This window comes from Lactuca saligna, chromosome 5 (assembly GCF_052625555.1).
Source record: "Lactuca saligna cultivar CGN05327 chromosome 5, ASM5262555v1, whole genome shotgun sequence".
Classification (NCBI taxonomy): domain Eukaryota; kingdom Viridiplantae; phylum Streptophyta; class Magnoliopsida; order Asterales; family Asteraceae; genus Lactuca; species Lactuca saligna.
Window position 1 is genome coordinate 218,077,704 of NC_136421.1, and position 6,000 is coordinate 218,083,703.

The following is a 6,000-nucleotide window of genomic DNA, read 5'->3' on the forward strand; positions in this document are numbered from 1 at the left end:
TTATACAAGTTTTAAACTATGTATAAAAATATATATTTTTATCTACTAATATGTTGGGTAGAACATGGGTAGATAGTTGATGTGTGATAAACAGATGAGAGGCATCGATGTTGTTGATGTTGACCTAGTCATCTAGCGGAGTATGGATGACGACCACAAACTCTTTCTAGATATACAGTGGAACGCTAGCAGGTTCATAACCTGTAGGTGTTGTGAACGATGTGTTCACCGGTGTACTCTATCCCCCTCATGGTTGCCTTTAGGATATCTGTTGTTGAGGAAACCCCTTAGCAGTAATGTCCGTCCCGATGAAAATCATAGATTAGGTCCCTTGAGATAGATGTTGTTTTAGGGACATAAAGTGAGGATAACGGGAATGGGTAATCGGGTTATTGTTGGTTGGTGAAATTAAATATAATTATTTATTGTGGGTTGAAAACCCTATTCACCAGGCTCCCAAGCCTGACCCCCTCAGTTTTATTTGTATTACAGGAAGTGGCGCAAGGGCATAAGATGGAAGAATCATCGAGTTGTTTTGTTTACAAGTCTGTATATGTATATATTTTTTGAATGACTTGTAATGTTATCGTTTATGCTTTATGGTCTGTATGGTAACATGACATCCCGAGTTTTGATTATATAATGAAAATGCATCTCTTTATGAAATGCTTTAATAAATATTATCTTATCATATTTTGTTTTTGGGAACAAATTCCGAAACTCTTTTAAATCAAAAGGATTTACTCTGAAATTATTTTAAAAAACATAAATGAAATCGGTCTTTTCTGGCTGAGATTTTGGGGATGTCACATCTGTGTTCCCTTTCAAGCTTAAATCTTCATCTTTGGCTGATAGATCTAATGTCCCTATGAATCCAAATTATTTGTTTTCCTATGATGAGTATTTAAATTCTAGTTCTGTTCTTGATGACACTAGGGTAGAAAACCTGGATAACAACCATCAGTTGGATGGTGCTAATGCAGACCATGGCCTGGATGAGACTTGTCCCTCTGATGTCAGCAACCGGACAGGTGAGGCATATGTGCCTCCTACTGGTGAGATGTTTCCAAGTTCTTCTACATTGACCGAGGAAAATGTTATAAATAATTCTAATCCTTCTGATAGTTTGTCAACTAGGGAAACTAGATCTGGACGTAGTACTCACATGCCAGTTAGATTTAGTGACTATGTTATTGAGGGAAAACATAAATATGGTATAGAGAGGTCTATCAATAATTCAACTCTTGATAATAATACTTTTTTTTCTTTCAAGTCTTAATAAAACTATTGAACCAAAAAGCTACAGTGCGGTTGCCCTTGATCCAAATTGGGTTAAAGCCATGAATGAGGAAATTGAAGCTCTTTATAGAAATAATACTTGGGAAATTACTAATCTTCCTAGTGAAAGAAAAAAGTTAGAGGTTGTAGATGGATATATAAGATTAAATACAAATCTAATGGATATATAGAAAGATATAAAGCTAGACTTGTTGCTAAAGGATATAATCAAAGGGAAGGAATAGATTATGAAGAAACTTTCTCACCTGTGGCTAAAATTGTGACAGTTAGAGTAGTTCTCTCTTTGGCTATTCATAATTCTTGGCCCCTTTTTCAACTTGACATTAATAATGCTTTTTTGTATGGAAACTTATCGGAAAGTGTTTTCATGAGTCAACCTGAAGGATATCACTCAAAGGGTGATACTAGAGTATGTAGATTATTAAAATCTCTTTATGGACGTAAGCAGGCCCCTAGAAAATGGAATGAGAAGTTATGTTCTTCTCTTTCCGGTTTTGGATTCAAACAAAGCATGAATGACTATTCTTTATTTGTTAGAGTTTTTCAAGATTCTTTTGTGATTCTTCTTGTTTATGTAGATGACATTATTTTAACCGGAAACAATAAAATTGAGTTAAATAATGTTAAAGATTTTCTTAAATCACAGTTTTTAATAAAATATCTTGGTGATCTAAAGTATTTCATTGGTATTGAAGTTTTAAGAACTGAAAATGGTATTTGTCTTAATCAAAGGAAATATTGTATGGAGTTACTTCATGAATTTGGAACGCTAGCATGTAAACATATTAAAACCCCTTTAGAGTCTAATCTTGTAATTAAAAGAGAATAAGACCTAGATAAATCAGATTATTTGGTTGATATTACTGAATATCAAAAACTTATTGGAAAATTGATTTATCTAACCATTACAAGACCTAATATCTCTTATGTTGTTCAGTTGTTAAGTCAATACATGCATAGACCTTACAAATCTCATGTTAATGTTGCTTTCAGATTATTAAGGTATTTGAAAAATGCTCCAGGAATGGGGATTCATTTAATAAAGACAAATTCTTTTGATCTAGTTGGATTTCAAGATGTTGATTGGCTAAATGTTTGTTTAGTCGTACGTTAGTATGGAAAGCTAACACATAGACCTTACAAAAAATAGAGTACTGTTTCTCGCTCCTCCAGTGAGTCTGAATACAGGGCCCTAGGTAGCATAACCTGTGAAATTATATGGATTCTAAAATTGCTTTTTGATTTGAATATAAAACCAAAGTTACCAGTAAATATTTTTTTGTGATAATGAAATAGCAATTAAACTTGCTTCAAATCATGTTTTCCATGAAACAACTAAACACTTTGAAATTGATCTGCACTTTGTAAGAGAAAAAATTGAAAATGGAGTATTAAAATTTAATAAAATTTTATCTTCAGAACAAAATGTGGATATTTTAACTAAGTCTCTTGGTAGTAGTCAACATGAATATATTGTGGATAGACTTAATATGGTAAATGTTTTTAAAAAATAACTGGAAATTATTTTTGAAATTAATGTTTAGTTTGAGGGGGGCATGTTGAGAAAAGTAAAGGTTTAGATCAAACTTAAACATTAATCTTTTCTCTCGTTCACTGTAACAGATTAGGGTTTGTTCATAACGTTTCTTTGTTCTTAGGTCACATAGATTCTCCAGTTCATATTAGTGTGAGTGGTTTATGTAACGCCTGTGTTTCTGGGCTTGCCATTTTTAGCAATGTAATAGTCTAGGTTAACCTTTGTAACTAAATTTGAAATAATAAAAATGTATTATTTGTGAATTATGTGAATTATGTGATTTATGTGTTTATTTTCTTGATTTTTATAATTTAATGAATTAAGAATAAAATAAGCGTCAAAATTAAAGTGTGAGATAAGCCCGACATCTTTGCATAAAGTTGTAGTGGTTGAAACAAGGATTCCGTAGATATAAGGAATGCCAAAATCCGAGTTATAACGAAGAAGTTATGACCTGTCGAAGTTTCGAGACAGAACCGATACAACGCCGAGCGACGTAAAATATGAATTTAAGATAGAGCGATATTTAGCCTTAACAATCTAAACGAAAGTCGTAGATTTCGTTAAACTGAGAGCGTGCATAAAAGGAACGCCCAAATCTGACTTCGTATGAGGAAGTTATGATTTTCTGAAGTTTCGACGTGGCAGTATGCAGCCCGAATACTCGATTTGAGATCGAGCGGTTTTTAGCCGAAACAATCTAAATGAGAATCGAAGATCTCGTTGTTAGTAGCGAAACGATGAAAATTTAGGCGAGAACGGACGTCAGACGAAGAAGTTATGAATTTATAACGAAGTTTTTCTGTCCCGGCCTTCTAAAAATAAATAATAAAAATAGAAGTCAAAATTAGCCGACAGAGTCAAAATGAAAGTTGTAGAGTATGGTCTGACCTTCGCGTGGATATAAAGAACGTCGAAAACGGAGCTCGTATGCGAAAGTTATGCAATTTAGAAAATTGACAAGTCAATTACGCCCCGCGTAATTTGAGTACGCCCCGCGTAATTTGAGATTACGCCCCGCGTAATCCCAGACCCAGCAGCCTATAAATAGAACTCGAATTCAGTCATTTTCTCTTGTTCAAAGTCTTCCCTCTCTCTAAGTTTTGCCTTGTTTTGCGTGCCGTTTATACCCCGAAGCCCCGGTAATATTCCCGAGCCCCGAAGCAAGATCCGAAGCCCCGAGAATCCCAAAGAGCATTATTCCCGAGCCGAAACGCTGCCCGCGAGGAGCCCGGTTTTGTGAAGATCTTCCAGATCTACGGAGAAACACCTCTTCTGCAAGCCGTAGTGCTGCCCGATCATCTTCTGATCATGTGAGTGTGTAGTTATTTTCATTCCAACGCAATATTATGAAGTATTTCCTATAAAATATGTGTTATGTGTATATATTTGGTTGTTATACGTGTGAGTGTATATTCACTCTCTTCTATCTTATAGATCTGATGTATTCTCTATGAAATACGTATTATGTGTGTATGCCTTATCTGTTATGTGAAAAATGTTTTGATTGAGCATGCTATACAGGTTTTGAAACTACGCATAAAAATGTATATTTTATCTACTAATATGTTGGGTAGAATATGGGTAGATAGTTGGTGTGTAATAAACAGATGAGAGGCCTCGATGTTGTTTTGATCCAGTCATCTAGCGGAATTTAGATGACGACCACGGACTTTTCTAGACAGTCTAGTGGAACGCTAGCAGGCTCATAACCTGTAGGTGTTAATGAACTTGGGTGTTTATTCGCTGTATTCCATCCCCCCCCCCCCCCCCCCCCATGGTTGCCTTATTTGACTTATATTGCTGAGGAACCCCCGAAGCATGTGTAGTCGCCCCGATGAAATATTCTTAGACTAGGTCCCTTGTGTTAGTTATTTTAGGGACATAAAGTGAGAATAACGGGAATGGGTAACTGGGTTATTGTTGGTTGATAATAATTAATTTAATTATTTATTGTGGGTTGAAAACCCTATATGCTCACCAGGCTCCCAAGCCTGACCCACTCAGTTGATTTATTTTACAGGAAGTGGCGCAAGAGCTTAAGATGGGCGAACATCAAGTTGTTTTGTTTACAAGTCTGTATATGTATATATTTATCGAATGACTTGTAATGCTATCGTTTATGCTTTATGATCTGTATCGGAACATGACATCCCGACTTTTGATTATGAAATGAAATCATATTTCTTTATGAAATGTTTTGATAAATATCTATTTTATCATGTTTTGTTTTTGGGAACAAATTCCGCATCTCTTTTAAAATTAAAAGGATTTACTCTGAAAATTATTTTAAAAAGCATAAATGAAATCGGTCTTTTCGGGCCGAGATTTTGGGGATGTCACAGTTTATGTAGTAAGGTTTCTTTTGTAATTTGTTGATGTATAAACCAGTTGTTTCATGATTAAATGAAATGATGAAGCTGGAAATTATTGAGTTGATTAGATTTTTAGAATAGGACACCCCTACTCTTCCAAGTGGTTTTAAGAACATTATTCCTTTATTCCTTTCTATAGAGGTACCTTAAAAATAACTATCCACTAAAATGTCTTCCCCACAGTTCAATGTATGTCTATAACTTAGCCAAAATTATATTTTGCAACATTGCTTTATAAATTTATAGAAAATCTATGTGATATTAGATTGATTCGATTCAAGTTTATATGGAAAGCTAACACACACACATATATATATATATATATATATATATATATATATATATATATATATATATATATATATATATATATATATATATATTATTTACATGTTTTTGTATTGTTTCAATATACATAACCATTGTGATTCAAAATTCATATGTTATCGGGATGAAATTATTGAAACTTTTGTAGAAAATTAATTGACATAAATTTCTACAACTTTCATGTTTTAGTTTTCGAAAATTCAAAACTACTTGAGGTCAAAATTAGGTTGTAACAGAAGTTTGTTCGTCTTCCAAACAGCTACCCGACATGGTACTAGAAGAATCAAATAAATTGCATATGTTATCAAAAATTAATCCATTCAAATCGTTGTAGAAACCAAACACATATGTCTATAATTTTCATGTTTTGAGTTTTCTAAAATTAGGAGGTTTACTAGGTCAAATTTATAGTTTTTTAAGACTCTGGTCAAAAACATTATTGTCATTTAAGATAGAAAAAAA